This window comes from Podarcis filfolensis (assembly GCF_964270895.1).
Source record: "Podarcis filfolensis genome assembly, chromosome: 6".
NCBI classification, from domain to species: domain Eukaryota; kingdom Metazoa; phylum Chordata; class Lepidosauria; order Squamata; family Lacertidae; genus Podarcis; species Podarcis filfolensis.
In genome coordinates, this window is record NC_139609.1 from 34,547,976 (window position 1) to 34,567,603 (window position 19,628).

Here is a 19,628-nt window from a genome sequence, read left to right on the forward strand (position 1 = left end):
CCATAGTCCAGACTAAACTCCATGTGATATTTAAACACCTGTTTCAGATTCCCTCCAAAATTAAAAGCCCCCACAGCTCCAAACATCTGACGGCCCATTACCAGACTCAGAAAGTCCAAATATCCTGGCATGGGAGGGTCAGTCCAACCCCCCCATTTCCAAACCAAACCAAACTTTATCTTTCCAAATCTGGTTTTTTCCAAATTCATTTATCAAATCCAAAGGCTCATAATCCTGCAGGGCCGCAACTCCTTCCATTTCTGGCACCCAGGATTCAGCAATATCCTCTTCTCTCATCTGTGCTGTCATAGCACACTCCTGTTTTAGTTCCTGGGTAGGCTCCATGTAGTTTCCTACTGCCTGTTCAAAATTTCTGGCCGCATTAGTCATCAAATCCGTCTTCTGGCTTAGCTGGTCCAATAGGGCATTTATTTTACAGAAAGCACCCAACCGAGCTTCTGAAAACATTGTCCTACAAGGTCACAAGTCCTTTCCCATGATTGTAATCTGTAACAGCTGCAAGCTCCTGAAGTTGGTTACAATTTCACAGTCTCCCTCTAGGGGGAAAACTTCTGTTTCTTCTTTCTTTTAAGAGCAATAGCAACAAAGTTTCTTTTTTAAGATATTCAGTCAATATTTGTTCCTTTGAAATGCGAAAGGAAACAATGGAATCCCTATGTTACTTTTCTTTTAGCTGTCTGTCAAAAACATTTGTCTCTGGTCAATGAGCTTCAAACGTCAGTCCTGACACTCCGCTCCAGGATCAGGACGGTGCAAAGTTACTTTACTTTAAACTCACTTCTGCAAGTTTAAACAGTCCAAAAAGAGATCCCCCTTCTTCTCCTGCTACCGAAGGGGGGTTCCACGATTTTAAATGATGAAAGTCAATCCTTTAAAAGTAATTTTCTAAGCTCTAGTTTACGTTGTCTTTGCTTTATTCTGACTACAAAGAAACGGAAGGCTGACTTCCTGTTTAGACCTTCCCGTTTCAGTACCAAATTGAAATAAATTTTAAGTCCAATTCCTCTCTACTGGCCAATCCTTATTTGAAGTCCAATTGTTCGAGTTTTAAGTACTCACGGGTGATTCTTTAGATGCCAAATTGTCCCAGGAAAAAGGCAGCGCTCTCCGGCAACGGCTATGCGGCTTCGCTCCGCGGAAAAAGCAGTAGACTCACAGCACCGCGCCACACCCCCCTCTTTGCTTCGGAGCCCGTTTATGGGTTCCTTTGCGGGTTGGGGGGGCGCTAAAGGTGCCCGCCGAGTCCCATGGTCACAGGCTTCATCCGCCTGTGATTTTTTAAAGGGTCCCCACTTCGCCATAGTGGAAAAGACCCGTTTTGCGCGGAGCTGGTCCCTCCGGTTCAGAGGGAGTCCGCCATTGCCGATGGCGCCACCCCGGAAGTCCCCCCCTTTTCTCCAATGAAAATAGGAATGTCCTAAGGACAAACATGACATTCTGGGATCAAATCAGAAACTGGGACAGCTTCTATAAATCTGAGACTGCCCCTGGAAAATGGGGACACTTGGAGGGTCTGCAATTACACGTTACCCTTTGCATTCAAAGATGCATCCCGCCAGATCAGTTGAGTTAGTTGAGAATCGCAGGATGCCTCAATCACATCAGCAATGTATTCAGAGTCTCTCTTATTGTATCTGGGCATGCACATTCTATAATGGGAAGAGGAGGAGGAGGAGTTTGGACTTGATATCACACCTTTCACTCCCCTTAAGGGGTCTCAAAGTGACTAACAATCTTCTTTCCCTTCCTCCCCCACAACAAACACTCTGTGAGGTGAGTGGGACTGAGAGACTTCAGAGAAGTGTGACTGGCCCAAGGTCACCCAGCAGCTGCATGTGGAGGAGCGGGGAAGCGAACCCAGTTCACCAGATTACGAGTCCACCACTCTTAACCACTGTACCACACTAGGAAGGCTTGGTTTCAGCATTATGACAAAAAATATCTGCGTTAAAAAGAGCCACTAATAAAGGCAGTAAGGTGGTGAGCTAGCTACACTGTGGAATATTCTTTTGATGCCTTTTAGGGAAAGGCTAGACATGCATCTGAGAAAGGAGAGATTAGGTAATGCGATTCGAAGGCTTAATCAGATGATCCAAGGGGCGGGGTGCCTTCTAACTGTACAAATTTATGATACTAGGATATGAAGAAAGGAGCATCTTGCTTAATCTATAAAATTTAAACTCGAATCTAACACAAATGAAACAATGCAACTTTTTAGCATAAGAAGCACATCTTTCCAATAAAGTTATGACTGCAATGTGCTGGTGCTTCTCTCCCTCCACCCACCAGCCCCTGGCAAAGCCACCTGATGGTAATGTAGGGTGCAACCTTGTAAATTGTCAGTAGATATAACGCTAAGATTTAGAGAGTAGTTTCCATCCAGCATCCGATAAATGCATCCCAGGAGGAAGATTAGTATCAATCATGAGCTTATTGGAGAGGGAGATAGGATACAGTGATAACCTGAAGCTATCAACCAAGAGTAATGATCTAAGGAGAAAAAGCAATCAGAGAAGAGAAAAGAATATTCACAATGAGAGAGGAGAGAGAGAGAGAAAACGAACCAGGAAAAAAACATCAGGCAGGAATGTACCATGTAGATGAAGCTGAGCCATTATACAAGAGGAAGAATCGTATGAACTGCATACAGGATTTAAAGAAATAGCTATATCCTAATGTTTTATCATTAAGAGAGTGCAAACAGACATCTATATTATATCAAAAAATGCACTACTTTTGCTCTATAGCTCAAATAAATGGCACTGAAATGAAATGATGCCAGTAGAAGCCACTTAGCTATGCACATTCTTATAGCCTAATCCTCTCCCCGCCTGCTCCCTGAGAAGTGAAAATGTGGGTTGGAGCAATGGAGCTACAATAAATTTAATGTATCTTTTCTAATTTTGTAGCCTTTGAACGTGAGTTTCTGTGTTTGTCATCTTCTTTTCTAATTTCACTGTTCAAAACTCTTCTAAGCCTGAAAAGCTACCACCTTCTCCCACCTGAAACTGTCTTGCAGTTGGGGTCACCTTCAGAGATTCTTCTCTATGTGAACCCATTTTCTGAGGTCAGGCCTTTTCCATGGTGATGCCAAACTTTTGTTCGTTTACATTGTCTCTGTATTCAACAAGATTGTACTCAAGAGTAGATCCACAGAAATTGATGGACCTAAATTAGTCATGCCCATTAATTTCAAAGGTGCTACAGTATGGCCAACACTGGACACAACCTTATGTCCCACTGGGGTAGAATGTACGCTACTTCCACACTACCAATTTTGCTTGTAGCTGTATCATATAAAAAAATAGGTTATAGCCAATGGCATTCAAATCCTTTTGTGATTTAGAAGGTGCAGCTGAAAATAAGAAACTGTATCCTGTCATTGTGATTTCCAATATGTGAAATGTAGTGTGTGTGTGTGTGTGTGTGTGTGTATAGTGTGTGTGTGTGGGTCAAGCATACAGCCTATCCCCAACCCCACCCTACAACTCATAACAATAGTATGGCCAACACTGGACACAACCTTATGTCCCACTGGGGTAGAATGTATGCTACTTCCACACTACCAATTTTGCTTGTAGTTGTATCATCTTGTCCATTCTCAAGACCCTGCATTAAACAGATGAATTATCTGAAACAGTGTGAACCTGTTTGGAATAAGTATAGGCAGAAAACCTGGCTTTAATATTATGTGTTCTTTATTCATCACCCTTTGAAGGAGAATAATAAATCTGTCAAGCGCCTCTAACTAATTGCCAGTAAATCACCAAAAAAAGAACACATTCTACAAGCTTATCCAAAAGGCAGTCTGACATATTCCAAGAGCTCTAAGTGAGAACTCCTGCTATATTATGGCTGAATCTCTAATAGATGGGAAAGTAAACTATCTGTAATGATCACCAAGTTTAAAAATCACAGCACCACCACATGAGGACAGTCTGACAAGGCTAGGCAATTATGGGACTACTAAGAAGCATCAATTATGGAGTGAGGATTAGTTTCACCCCTCATTTAAAGGCTACAAATATTCATAAACTAACATGAAAAGACACTCTCCCTCAGTGATTAGTATGGATTATGCAACACAACAAGGGATGTTTCTCCCCAAGTATGACTTAAAAATGACCCTCGCATAATTCTATCACCATTCGGCCCAACTACTGATGGGAATTGAGGTGTGATCAATTTTTATTTACTGTACATGAGCTTTCTATCGACTAACTTGCCAAATCCTTGACTGAATAATTAGTTAAAGGCGTGAAAATCAGGGATTCTGCACAATGTCCTCAAGCCAAATCATGGCACCATCATGAAACGACAATCATAGTGAAGCTGCAGCGTTGATTGCTTTTCCGGTGTTTTTATGATTCTTATGCCTTGCCATCAAAATATAATTGTGCATGGAATAAGAAAGTAAAATTTGGAAGTCTGAAATCTCAAGCACTTTGCAACAGATACTATTGGATTTTAACAGAGGGGTGTATCTGACTTTGTTGTGACTGCTGTTACCCACTTTTCTAGTATTAGCGACTTCAACTAGATTCAGATGGAACACTAAAGAGTATTTACCCCAAAACTGTGTTGGTTTAGTGTACCACTCTGGTTTAGTGTTACATGAATGAAACTTAAGCTCATCAGCTCCCCTCTCTTCTCTGCTCATGTAGCATGGCTGTGAGGCGTTTTCACTTCCACTAATCACAGTTTGGCATTGTGTCTGAATCTGGACAAACTGAATGTTTAATTCCTTAAACTGGGCATAGGCAAACTCGGCCCTCCAGATGTTTTGGGACTACAACTCCCATCACCCCTGACCACTGGTCCTGTTAGCTAAGGATGATGGGATAGGCAAACTTGGCCCTCTAGATGTTTTGGGACTACAACTCCCATCTTAAGACTAGCCACAGTTTGCCAGGATTCAGGAAGAATGCTAAAGCTGCTGATCACCTCCTCAGGTTATTTGTGGTAAAAACCGATTTATCCAGCTGGGAACAAAACTGTCTTCAGTTGTTCCTGGAAAGTGCAGATCACAGTAAAACTGCAGAATGGGCTCCTGAGATCTTTAGAACTTGCAGGAGGCTCTCCCATAGACCGCAGCTATCTACTAGATATGCATGAGACATGGCTGTCTCCCAAGTAACCTTAAATGTTAGTACCAACACTGTGAACTTGGCAAACTGGAAGCCAGTGCAAATCCTGCAGGCAATGTGTTCTATGTTTGCAGGAGTTTGCTCCCACAAGCAACCCTCACAAGTTGTGTTCTGTACCAACTGCAGCCTTCCTCAAAGGCAGCCCCACATACAGTACATTGCAGTAATCTAACCACGAGCTACCAATACATGGACAACTGTGGTCAAGCTATCCCTATCCAGAAATGACTGTAGCTGTCTTAGCAACCAAAGTTGATAAAACATGAGAGAAAATAAAGGGCTGTACCTAAGACATAGTTGGGGTGAGGTACAGAGCTCCTTCTTGCCTTTTGTGACTCTTAGCCATTAGGAATCAAGCCTTTTCATATCCTCAGGGTTTTGTTTCTTGGTCACACAAGAATGTGAGAGAACACTGGGACAATGGTACAGAAGGCTTGAAATTTGCTTTCTATATAGATTGACTACAGTAACCAGCATGGCTGATAAGAGAGTCAGCAATTCTGCTTCTGCCTTGGCAGCAGAACTCTTGAAAGCTTTTCCAAAGCAAACTCTATATAAACCTCCCACAGACAAGTTCACTTCTTTAAATAAAAAATAAAAAAAATCTAAATATTACTCGACTTATCTCATCTGAGAAGAGTAAAGCTGCCAAGATTGTAACATTTATGAAAATGATTACGGGCCATTCAGCAATAATGATTAAATAATGGGCATACAAGCCCTCTGGGATAGGAAAATTCTGAATTCTATTCACTTTATTCTGAGGTATAGCATGCATGAGTACTTTATATATATGTGCACACATTCTTTACACAATACCTATTTAAATATATAAGCATCTATGTTATCCTTGAATAGTTTTTACACATCAACTCCTCAAACTACCAGCCTTGCTTTTCTTGTCTAATGGTTTTAATAAGTACCAAGCTTTTCGTTTGGCTGAAGTTGCACATCAAATGCTATAAAAATGACAATTGCTTAGCAGTCTGGATAAAATAGGATACAAAGGATAAAGAAAAAGAATCCAGGTATTTCAGAGGATATCTGCAGCTCAGAAAAAAGAAAAGAAGGGGGGGAACCCACTATATTCTAAATGGATTTTCTTGAGCTGCAATTTTCAGCCTGTGAGAAGTATATAAACAATTATTATATCATGTTTTAAAATCTTGCATATGGAAATGAACATAGCATAATGAGAGAGGCCTTTTCTTCCAGTAGCAAGTGCTGAATCAATGAAACAGAGATTTCACTTTTTACTTCTCTCTATCACATTCCATCATCCATTCTAGACTTTCAGTAGTTCCCTACAGGACACTATCCATCCTTCTCAGAAAATCTCCCAGGCTGCTTCTAACACCCTATTCCTAAAAGAAGATTGTTGGATCAAAGCGTGTTCTTAGGCACACAGAAAGGTGCCTTCCACTCCTGGAAGAACTGCTTTACATCCTGCATTAGAGCCTTGTGCAAAAAGAAAGAAATGAGATCCAAATAGGCTTTTTCTGCTTGTGCAAGTGGAAGCATGAGAACTACCATTCAACCTACATATCAAAGCACTGCGTGAACTCCTGAGCAAGGGCGTGCAAAAACACCACCAGCTATTTTCCTCCTGCTTGTCATCTTGTGGATACAGCCTATAACATCTATGCAAGTCCCATCAATTTAAATAGGCCTTACTTCCATCTAATAAGCTCAAGATTGGATGCTTTCTTTTATGACAAAAGAGCTTCATGTTTCCTATGCTGCCAGAGAAGCAAAACAACATAATGATGCCCATCGGGAATATTGGCACTAGTTGAAAATATTCAGAAATAGTTTCTCAGGACACAAGACAGATTGATACAGCCATGGAAAATCTAGGCAACCCTTTGCTTGGCAGGGTGATCCTAAGAGATGGCTGAGCAAGGTGTTCAGGAATAGTTTACGTTATAAATTATTATTATTATTATTATTATTATTATTATTATTAGTGATGATTTTTGTCCAATCATGAGCCAATTGAATGGAGAAGAAAAGCGCCCATGCTTCTAAACTGACCCAGAGACAGCCCCTTGAAGAATGCAGATTTAACCATCCCAATTTGTCTATGGCATCGAACAAGGTCAGGTTCTAACAGCAGTAACACTTCATTAACCAATGCTACATAAAATTAAATGTGCCTAATTTTTAACAAATAACGTATGCATCCATCTTGTGTGGTGTACATTCATCCCATCAGTGTAGTGCTGGCCTGAACCAAACCACAAAACTAGGATTCATTTGCAACACACAATCCTGGCAAGTTTCACCTTTTACCCTCAGTGGCTCTAAGAAATTCACTCAAGCTTCCTAATGTGACAGGTATCCAGTGATATATGCTTCAGGACAGGCTCTGCAACACTGTTTAAGTTGACACAGCGCCAAGGGCAGCTCTGAGTTCTTGCTGGAAGAAAACACAGTGCCAGGGGGGAAAAACTGCAAAAGAACATTCCCTTTTGTAAAGCTGATTCTCTCTCTTCTTCTCCCAGCCCATAAAGAGATCAAGATCTAAGGACCGGTCTGCTCCTTATACTCCTAACACATAGCTTGCTCCAAATAGTCTCTGCATAATGAGCGTTCCACTCTGGTGGATATAATTTCCTAGAAAGATTTAATATACAGATTGCCATCATCAGTTGTCGAGTGTCCATACCACCGCCAGTCTCTGCATCTGGCTATGGGGTGGGAAATTTACACAATAGCGGAAATCCATAAATAAGACTAATCCATATGCTCAACCTACCCTAATCTTTATTTACTTTTCACAATTTATATACCACTTATATACAATGAAGTTACTTGATCATACCGGATCAGGGCTGCTTCAGTGGCTTCTGTGCAGGGTGCTTAACATGAAAACCAACCTTCAGGTTCCATTCCCAGTGTAGGCAACAGTTTGCAGTGATCTAAAGGAAAACCTGTAAATTTCCACTGTCCCTTTCACAGGGCCCAAGAGCTTTAATTTTCACTATGTCTTTCATATGAGCAACCATGTCAGAAACAGCAATATATTTGCTTCTCAAATGGTGACTTTGAAATCATACTGGCCAGCAATATTTCCACTACCATTTCTCATGTGCTCACACCTTTCAGCTGTGAAATTTTGGTTGCTTGGGCCAAACTGAGTTGGTTTGAGTTGCGTTCTGCTTGTGCCTTTTAAAACTCACGACAATAGAAGTATATCACGTTTCTAATCAAGTTTCCGTATAGCTAGGGATCAGAAGAAACAGAAACCATGAAAATTAAACGTCTTCTAGGGAAGAAAAAATGCTTCATACTTAGTGAGGATAACGCACAAGGAAATTAACTGAGTGCTCAGAGTGTTCTGTCGCTGGTAAGTACTAATCACTTAATTAACAAGGGCTGGTTCACACACACAAAAGACCAATGGTTCATTTCCACAGATGAATGTCCTTATAACTGCACTTAGCCATGGTCATTGTGAAGGGTGAAGCGGGTGAAAGTGAGGCTGCCACAGTCCTTTTCAGAGCTGCCACAATTCAGTCCTTGCTGCAACTGAATATAATTTTTGGTTCACAAACTACTGCTTCTACATGGCCACAAGGAGGTTCATATGTAGGATATATGACAGCATCCACATATGCAAACTAGTGAAAACTTGAAATTATAGAAATCAAGATGGAAACTTTCCCTATTCTGAGCTAGCACAGATCTCTTTATAAATCCATTTGTTTGGTGAACTAGGAAAAACCCCACATTTCCCACCACTGTGGAACTAAAGAATATAAGAAGAAGCCTATAAGATCAGTGGCCCATCTAGCCCAACTTCTTGTTCTTTCAGTGGCCAACTAGAGACCTATGGGAAGCCTGCAAGCAGGACCTCAGCAAAACAGTACTGTCCCCTTCTGCAGTTTCCAGAAACTAGTACTCAGAAGCAAACAGCCTCCAACCATGAAGGCAGCATAAGTTCCGTCTATGAACTTATTAGCCTGATGTAAATGTTCAAATGTATTAGGGGCAGTGCTTTTTTTCTCACCACGAACACCTCCCTTATTCTCTTAGAATGACAATGGTGCCCACCTCAGAGGTGCCAGAACTGGCAAGTTGCAGCTGGAAAAAAGGCCCTGATTAGGGATGTGTGTTGGATCTGTGTTTTTCCTGAATTATGAGGCAAATTGGGTTGATTTGAGGAAGGTTCTTACCTTTCATCATTGAACTGAGCCATTCATAAGCTGTCTCAAAGTGGGTGAGGGATTCCCTAAGCTTCTAAGTGCCTTTTTGGACTTGGTTCTCCAAAAAGCAAGCAAGCAAGCTGACTTGGGTACTGCCCTGAGCTTAGGAGGGGAGGGGAGAGGTGGGAAGATCATTAATTTTGACAGACAGGTTTAGTGTTTAATCACAGTGAATTATTTTCCTGGGACACTTCAGTCATTTGGGGAAAGATTAAAACCTCTCTATCTTTCTGGAAGCTGTATCTCCAAAAATCCATGGGGGCACAGAAGCCCATCCATCACCCTTGGGGTAACAAAGTCATTGCCCTTTGGGGTAACAGAGTTGCTGCTGGTGAGCGGGTAATCACCCCAAAATGGCAAAGTCCACCTTTGTGAGAGAACCACTGCAGCTATTGTTCTGAAATATTCAGGCTTCATCCATGACCATGCCTACACCTCCATGAAAACCATAGTGCTAACTTGTGGACAACAACCAACAGTGTGTGGGGCAGGGCCATACAAGTGAAAGAGGTGGGATACACTTGCATGGTTCCAATCTCTCACTATGCATTATCTTGAACACTTGAATATGGCTACTAAATGAACACATGGCACTTTCCAATAGCAAGAAGTCTACTGGTCAATTTATTCACATCGCAAAAATGTCCCAAGGCAGAGATATTTCTCAGCCCTAGTACCCAAGACCTTCTAGCAGGAAATGTCAGTGCATGGGACTTATACATACAAAAAAAGGGAAGGGAAGGGAAGGGAAGGGAAGGGAAGAGAAGTGCATCAACCAAGTGTTAAAATAACCTGATTGGACATTCCACCATGAAGACATTAATCTTCTTTAGCTCCTGTTTTGCATAAATTCATTAAACTCTGACATCAGGAGCCTGACCTAGAAAAGTAAATAAGTACTCCACCATTCCTCTTTGATCCAAAGGTACTAATAGGGAATTATAAATCTCCAGTCACTTTAGATACCAACCAAATACATCAGCAAGCAAAACATGCCATCCAGAACCTCTCTCTGTTTTATATAAATGTGCCTGATTGAAATTCCAGCTGAAAATGTGATCTTGTTTCACAGACTGTGAATTACTGGCTTGATGTTGCAGCATTCACTGACTTAAGGATATCATCAAATAGAATGCATGGGTCTAGAGGCATGACCCCTCCTCCATTCCTCCCCAGCACTACCACAGACATTCAATCGCAGGATGTTTTTATTTATATTGCAAACCTACAGGCAGGGCTCTGCTGGTTTTTTTTATTATCTGTTTTATATTGGTTTTTTTTAGATGCTCAAGAAATAGTATTTATCATATTTGCATACCACTCTTTTTTCGAGTGTCTGAAATAAGTTACCCTATTCAAGCTTCCCAATAAATCTCTGAGTTCAGATAGGCTCAAGATCACCGAGTAAGTTTCTTGGCTTAGCAAGGATATGAATCCAGATCTCCTTGGTTCAAGTCCAACACATAATCCTAGATGGGTGCCACAGTAGCTCTAATGAACAACAGCCATTTTTATTTCCCTATTTGTATCTCATATGGCTTCAGTTCTGAAAACTGAAGTGAGGCTTAAGAGCTCCCACACTCCATATTATGGGCTGGGTTGCCACTTACTAGTCTACGTGACAGAAAAGCAATGAAATGTGAATGTAGCAAAACTACAGTAATGTCCTAGCTGTGCTTAACCCATCCACTGGATCACTGTCAATCAATCAGTCAGTCAATCAATCAATCAATCAATCAATCAATTAATCAATCAATCAATAAAGCTGTTGCACACCATCCCAATCTCTGAATGGTACAGGATTTCAGATGCTTACCCAAGGTTCGGGTTTCCTTTTTGGAAATGAGGCACAGTGAAGAATATATGGTTTACTTACAGATATATACAACCTGAGCCTATGACTGAGGGGTTCACAGCATCAACACCCCTTGTTTCTTTGATAGCCAAGAGTTTGAAGTCAGTCAGTCTCTCTCTCTCTCTCTCTCTCTCTCTCTCTCTCTCTCTCTCTCTTTCTCTCTCCAATTTGCTGCTTTCCTTCTAGGTCACATCTCTCCTAACCTCTCCACTTTGAACTATGGCTTTACCTGCTAAGGGAGCTCCCCACTCCAGTTTCTGTCTAGAAGAATCCCTTTGATCATTTGTTCTCTTAATGGCCCATTACCTTTTAACACTTGCTAGCACTCAGCTTAACACCCGAAGCTTTGGTTAAATTCTAACACTTATTGGATCCAAGGATTAGAGAGGTCTGGCAACCACAAACTCATAACAATACAAACAAAAATAATTCCAAACCAAGATACTCTAGGGTAAAGTCATAATTATGCCAGAATAGACTGTGAGATAGGGGTGGGGAGCATGAATTAAAGTTTAGGAAAGATCACAATGTCTGTCCTTGCAGGCATTTTTCAATTTGGTTGAGCCTGGTTACACCACCCGTGCTAAGTTATAAACAGTTTCACAAGTTGTAACTTCCTTGCACAACTGAACCTGTGTCTGAATACAGAACATGAGCACAAATATTCAGTTTAGTTTCCTTCTTCCTTTTTTTCTTAAAGAGTGGAATATTGCAATTCCATTGCTTTACAGATACTTTACTCTTAAGCTCTGCAGTAAAGGTAAAGGGTAAAGGGACCCCATGACTCTGGGGTTGTGGCGCTCATCTCACTTTACTGGCTGAGGGAGCTGGTGTACAGCTTCCAGGTCATGTGGCCAGCATGACTAAGCTGCTTCTGGTGAACCAGAGCAGCGCACGGAAACGCCGTTTACCTTCCTGCTGGAGCGGTACCTATTTATCTACTTGCACTTTGTGCTTTCGAACTGCTAGGTTGGCAGGAGCAGGGACCGAGCAACGGGAGCTCACCCTGTCATGGGGATTCAAACCGCTCTGCAGTAGCTAGACACTAATTTGCAGTTTTCTGACTACATATTCTATTAAAGTAACTGTAAATATCCATGTATATATACTGAGGGGAAAAATAGGTTATAGCCAATGGCATTCAAATCCTTTTGTGATTTAGAAGGTGCAGCTGAAAATAAGAAACTGCATCCTGGCATTGTGATTTCCAATATGTGAAATGTAGTGTGTGTGTGTGTGTGTGTGTGTGTGTGTAGTGTGTGTGTATACAGGTAAAATAAATGACACTTAAAATGTGCTTATCCTCAATTACATTGCTTCTGTTGCAACAACAACATGAAATCATAATTAAATAATAGCAACACATGCTACACCAGCAAATAGGCTCTTGAAATATATTGTGCTTAATAGTGTCTCCACTTGGGCTGGCATCAAGGATCAGCAGGAAAAAGAGACAAGGGACAGAATCCCACTTGATATCACACTTGTTTGACCTCCAGCTAAAACCACTCCAACATATCTACAGTAGGGGACTTGTGTCAGCCTGAAGGCAGCATTTCCTTGTGGGAAATCTTTTTAGGGGCTGCATGGCAGCATGGAGGTGGGACAGAGCCAGGAGTGATTTGGGCTGGAGCCTCTCCCTGTTTTCTTTCTGTGCTTCCCATGCACCCATTCAAACACATGAAGTTCTGCCTCTTATGCCCTTTTCTCCCCCTTTTATGTCCTATCTATGGCTCATTATGGACAATGATACTTCCTTCTCGTGGGCCATGAACAGTAGGCTAATAATGCTCACTTAAAATAGCCTCCTAAGCAAAAATTACTCACCAAGGCCACGTAAGAAAGACACAAAGAAGTTCTTTGAAAGAGCTCCATGGAAGTCACTGAGAACCAAGACACTCTCAGCATAGGAAAGCTGAAATTCTGGATTTGGCCAAGAGGGCTTTGTGGCAAAAGAGGTGGGAGGTTTTCACTGTGGACGCTTGTGGACAAAGCATGTTCATGCCACTCAGGGTGAGGAAAGCCTGGGTAGAATGAGAGTGTGTTAGCACTGCATGCAGCCCTCCCTGTTCGAGAGTCAGAAGGGGAATGAGTGGGCTGCCCTGGATTAAAGAGGTGATAGAACTGCTGCAAAATTCATTTAGTTGTTTCAGACACATTTTTTTTTTTGCCCAGGTATTTGGTTAAATTGGAAATTTTAATTCTTGTCTTTGGTGTAGTTTAATTTTGTTTGCTTTTATGATAGACTTCTTAATATGTTATGGCATTTATTAGAGTGCTATTTAGGGGTTTGCTAATTTTTGCATATTATTTTTTCTGTATATTTTTATAATTATTTTATTTAATTGTTCCCTGTTGTGGAATGATATAATCAATGAAGAACAGGTTATGAATTCTTAGCAACAGCAACAGTAATAATAATAATAATAATAATAATAATAATAACAACAACAACAACAACAACAACAACAACAACAACAACAACAACAACAGAAGACATCAATATGGTCTCACAGGAAAATGATCTAAAGCAGCTTAGTAATTCTGCTGACCCCTGTGTTATTTGGTTTGCCCATTTCAACAGATAGATAAAAAGATAATGAATACAGCCTTTTGGATAATAAAGAGAATACAGTGGGAAGTCGATTATGATATTGTTATATGCCCCTCCCTCCAATCTCCTAGCAGTATGAGATTCCAGGGGTTTCAGGAGCTTGCCCAGGGTCCGTGTTTCCTTCGGAATGAGCAACAGTGGAGACTATGATGTCTTTAGGATATATGGTTTATTTACACACACATATATAACCTGAGCCTATGATGGAGGGGCTCACAGCATTAACACCTGAAGAGGGTCTTGGATTCCCCACAGCTAGGAAGCTGGCTGGGTAGTCTAGGAATTGAATCCATGTTGGAGCTAGGAATTAGAAAGGGGGGGTCAAGCATACAGCCTATCCCCAACCCCACCCTGCAACTCATAACAATATTATTGTAGTTGTTTATAGGAGGATGGAGAATGAAAACACTGAGCTCTTGTCTTCTTTCCCCAAGGATGTCTTGCTCCAAACCAGAACAAAGTGTGGCATCCCAGAAAAATTTTTTTGACACCCTTGGGTTACTCTAGCTCATTCACAGCCTCACAAAGGCATGTCATTCCATTTGCAGTTCTGACAGAGCCAAGCCTTTTCTGTTCTGCAGTAAACTAGCTACAAATCTCCTAATTATTTCATAAGCCAAAGAGGAATGCTAGTGATGGGATAGTCTGCTTCCCCTCTTTAGGCAGTTTAATATCTACCATCTTTTATTTTCCTTCCCTCGCTCTACCCCGTAAAAAGCCAATAAATCCTTCTGTTCTTTAATCTAAGTTTAATTGAGTTTTTGGCTGTTATCTGGGGAAATTACTTGCTAGGGTTCCCAATGGAGACAGAAGGGAGACTTGATCTCAGGAGAGTTAAACTTTAGAGCTGTTGCATTGGTCAAGGACAGGAGATAAAAAGCCTGTTATTTTCCTCGGAGACAGTATCTTAAGAACCAAGTTTGCCACACTGAGGCTGCTTCCACACTGAGCATTTACTGTGAAATAACCATGCTTCGTTCACTCACTTTTGTATCTGTTTGTTTTCTCTCCCCCCAACATCCACACTTTGTCCCGCACTCAGCCATCACGATTGGGGGGGGGGGGAAGTGCAGTAAGAGGAGAGGAGAGTATTTAACCCTTTCCTCCACACAGTGGTCCCAATCAAAATCAGCCCCAAATATTTTAGGCTGGCTGACCACTTGCCTACAAATTTTTTAATTGCATTCCAAAACCCTTGAAACACACAGTTACAATTCCATCAGCTTAAAGCAAGACAGCAATGACTGACTGAAAAAAATCACCTGCAATGGGAAGTACACTGAATAGAAAGAGCTAAAATATCAAAGGAGGCTTTTGCTTGGTATGGGGTTGGATGGACACTTATGGAAAAAGAAAGAAAGAAAGAAAGAAAGAAAGAAAGAAAGAAAGAAAGAAAGAAAGAAAGCTGAAATACATCACACACAAAAAGGCCAAAAGAGGGTGAATTTATATCTAGATGCAAGTTTACAGATAATAACTGTGATTTAAACATGTGACCTGTGTGCCTGCTTAGTCTGCTATCCTGACTAAGGCCTCTGCTCTCCCTTCTTATAGGTCTTCTTGAATCAGACAGCTCTTCAAATAAAATGTACTAGAAGACAGTAAGATTGCACACATATTTGTATACAATTTGTAATTCTCGCTCATTTCATAAAAACACACAAAAATATAAGCAACGAATACAAAATGAACACAGATATTTAGCGCTGTAAGGGGCAAATTATGAAAGAACTAAGCCAAAAGACAAGCAAAAGTCAGATAAAAGAAAGAAAGAAAACCATAATTAGTAGGAGTTGTCAAATATTACAATTATCAAAGGTAAAAACTCACATCCTTAAGCAGTTCATCCTTTTTCTCCTTTTCTGCTCACCACTATAATTTTAAATGCATAGGCAGACCTTAATCGACAGAAGGTAATTTTTAGAAAGCAATTTAAAAACGCCATCCAAAACGAAACGAAAAGAAAAAGCCGAGAGATTTAACTGTAGGCTTGTTCAACGCTACATGCTAACTTGGTATTATTATTAAGTTAAGCACTTGCTGCATAACTACTAGTATGCAGCATTGATACAATTGCTTCTATCAATTAACCAGTAAGATCCAAACTCCTTCACAGTACAACCCACTGGAGCTCGTCCAATAACCAGCAGCAATTGTTCAAATCCAATTTTCATACCGTCTCTGTATACCCGCAAGCTCCATCTGCCATTGGTGGCAACCAAAGAAATGACACAAGCTGCCAGTTTGCAAGTGAAATTCCAGGAGACTGGATGCAATAAAGGTTTTTAGAAACTGTTCACAAAATCCCATGAGTGAAATTTGAAATAGCAAAAGAGAAAACAGGGTAAAGAAAGTGATCATTCCTGTCACTGAACCCACAGGTGAATGAACTCTGAGCAAGCTTCGCATCTTTCTTTCTTTCTATTTACAAAAAAGAAAGAAACATTTTAACAAATACATCAAATGTACACATCAGGAACTGCAGTATATTTTGGAATGTTGTTGATCTGCTTGCCGTCCATTTGGACACTTCTTAAGATATCATAACCAAACTTTGCACAATGATTCCTGAGATCAAGCCGCAAGTTTTAGTCTGATTGGATGCCATTTGGAATCAAGATGGCAGGTTGAACCTTTCAAAACTGCACTGATTGCAAAATTGCGCCAATTTTTTGGTCTCTTAGAATTCCCAAGCGACAGCAGGTGTGAGGCTGCTAGTAATCTATAAGAGGCACAAAGTAAAGGCTTTTTCTTTTTCAGAACTTTCTTTTCCACATATACAGTCACCACCAAACTTTAACAAAAGTTAAATTCAAGGTGACTCAGGGAGACACTTGGGTAAAACTTCTATGGAAATTTAGGGAAGAAGATGTACAATATCTCCGTGAGAGGGTCATTACGTTTGATCACAACCAAATTCTGCCTAAAGTGACACTTGAGCAAATCTGAATTTGGAGTTTTCTGCTAGTGCAAAATCTGTGAAATTTTTCCAAGGAAGTCCAAGGCTTTCCCTTGAAATTCCTAGAAGATGGTTGGAGTTGCTCATGAGTATTCACATTGATCTAAAACAGTTCACCACATTCCATTCCTGAACAAAAAGAAGGGCTTAATTTTATACCTTCATACTAAATGTTCCAGTTCTAAATGCACCTATAGGCTTCAGTTTGTTATGCCACAGACTAGGATATGTCACTTTGTACCTAATATGTCCCTAATATGTCACTTTGTACCTAATATAATCAAGTTACCAGTATTTGGAACATTAAATAGAATGCAGAATTTACTGTCCAGTGCGGCAGATAACCCCCTTCCTATGAACTGAAATGTTTACAACAGGGGTTTGCAACCTAAAGCCCATGGGCCACAAAGGGTCGTTTAGACGGCCCACGAGTTGCCCCTGAACTGAGCCTCTCACTCAGTGAGTCCCTGCGCTGCGCTAAACTGGCGCAGCGCGGCACAGGGACTTGCTTCCACGGTGCCAGAAATTGCATGCGTGATCCGGCTCACGGAAGGATCTCCACTGGAGTGAGCCGGCCCAGGCAAGGTAAACCTTGCCAACCCCTTGTTTACAATGTAAAACACTCCCAAGATGCAAAACAAGATACACTTTCAAATACCACTATATGAGCGGTAAATCCTAGGGCTGAGCTGAAAGGGTTGATTTTGTCAGAATTAAAACAGGACCACTGGAGGAGGAAGAGGAGAGTGGGGGGAGCGCACCATCCCCAGCAGTGCTATCCCAGTGGGGTGACAGTGCGGCTGCCTCCCCCGACTGCGCTGGGCGCCACGCCCCTGGGACGCACACCAGCCATGCCCCTGCTTGCTCTCCGCCCCCTGGGGCCGGAGCATGAAGCTCCGCCACTGAACAGAACATCCTTGTTGGGCTTTTTTTTTTTTTTGCAATACAGTGGTACCTCGGGTTAAGTACTTAATTCGTTCTGGAGGTCCGTATTAACCTGAAACTGTTCTTAACCTGAAGCACCACTTTAGCTAATGGGGCCTCCTGCTGCTGCCGCGCCGCCAGAGCACGATTTCTGTTCTCAACCTGAAGCAAAGTTCTTAACCTGAAGCACTATTTCTGGGTTAGCGGAGTGTGTAACCTGAGGTACCACTGTAGTTGCAAAAGAGCTGTGAAAAGGACAGTCCATGTGACTAGTATACCTTCACTCTAAACAGACTTTATGTTCCCTTCACGATACTTACACATGCAGCAGCATCATATCAAGTATGTGATCCTTAAAGCTTCGTTCAGAATGAATAAATAAAAAAAGAGAGGAACAGTGGCTGTGATCAGGTGCAGTCATGGGAGAAAAGTAGCAGGATTAACAAGTTTTGGGCTGTCTCAAAATTGCTACTTTCAATGCAGAGAGAAAACCAGCAGATCATTCAGTTTCATATTTAATTACCTTAAACTAGTGTACCTAGCGGCTTCCCATGGCTGCTTGTTAAAATTAGCAATTTACTTATACAATGCAAAGAATGCTAAATATTGCATGTCTGACTTGGAAAAACCACAATGCACAAATATTGAAAAACCACTGTTTGGGATGTGGGTGTTATGATTTCCCTCTCATAAATGTTCGGATGAATTGCGTTACCCTTCAGTGGATGAAATGTTTCAGTAAAACACACAAGCTCTGCTTGTTTAAAGGTATTCAGAAGAAAGTACCTACAATAAATTAATCTCTGTTACATACGCTCTCTAGCTAAGACTGCTGCTCTCCCTTCAAATGTCCTTGAGATGTGGCTTCTGAACTGAAGGTGGACTGCTAGGTTCTCTGTTATATTACCACCCTCTTTAAACAAGGCATCCTGAAAACACACACAAATATTCACAGTTGTTCCACTGCAATTTTAAAAGACTGCGGTTGGGAAAATAAAACAGCCCTGAACCAAACTTTTCTGTATGAATTATTTTGATGCAGTTCTGGGCTCTAAAGCATACTGCTATGTGATAAAACAAAGAAACATAAATAAAGGATGGAATAGTTTGCCTTTGGATTTACAGAATCCATTCTGAGAAAGGGGATGGGGGAGAGATGGAATACATCTAGATTGGAATACTAATTTAAAGAGCCATTTCAAAAGCAAAAGGGGTGATAAATCATGTATCAGCATACTCCTTTCGGAGCCAGAAATCAAAGTCTAGGCTGGTTAGCAATTAATAGTTTTATTTATCTGAGTGGATATGAATGTGTGCACTATTTCACAAAGTGGGCTAGTTTCCCAGATCTGCTTAGATGACTTTTCCTTTGTAATATTAGCATATCATTCAAATTTTCAGCATCTGGGCTTCATATAAATACTGAAGGTCGATGAAAACGCTCAATAGTGAAATCTCAAATTTGGTAAGATTTAGCAAAAACTTTGTTGTTGATATTTTTTAACCTATTGAAGGTGTTTGTTTTTTTGGATGTTTGGACCTGTTTGCCACTTTGAATGTTGTTTTTTTAATTTTTAAGGCATGATAGAAGGCTTTCAAAATAAAATAAAATAAATTTGAAGGTGCCTTTCTCAAGAGAAAATAGGTTCTTGTGCAACTTCCAAGTTCTATTGATTTTCCTGTTCTGCTTTAGTCTTCACCCCCCCTTCCCAGCATTCAGGAGTGGAGATTGTAGTGGGAAAGAAAGGTATAGAAGTCCATTGTGTTCTGATCAAAGTTTTCTGGATCCAACCTCAAGTCCCATGCTAGGTTTAGAGATTAATATTAAATAGCACCAATTTAAGACTTCAACATGATACCGAAATAGTAGGTGTTGTCCAATTAAGTCATACTCTGAGTA

The 19,628-nt window shown here is 40.9% G+C and overlaps 1 protein-coding gene across 1 annotated transcript in view; it reads right to left on the bottom strand.

Annotated features, from left to right (window-relative positions):
• Positions 1-19,628, bottom strand: part of ST6GALNAC5 (ST6 N-acetylgalactosaminide alpha-2,6-sialyltransferase 5) — a 150,211-nt gene that overhangs the window by 27,360 nt on the left and 103,223 nt on the right. The window lies entirely within an intron of this gene.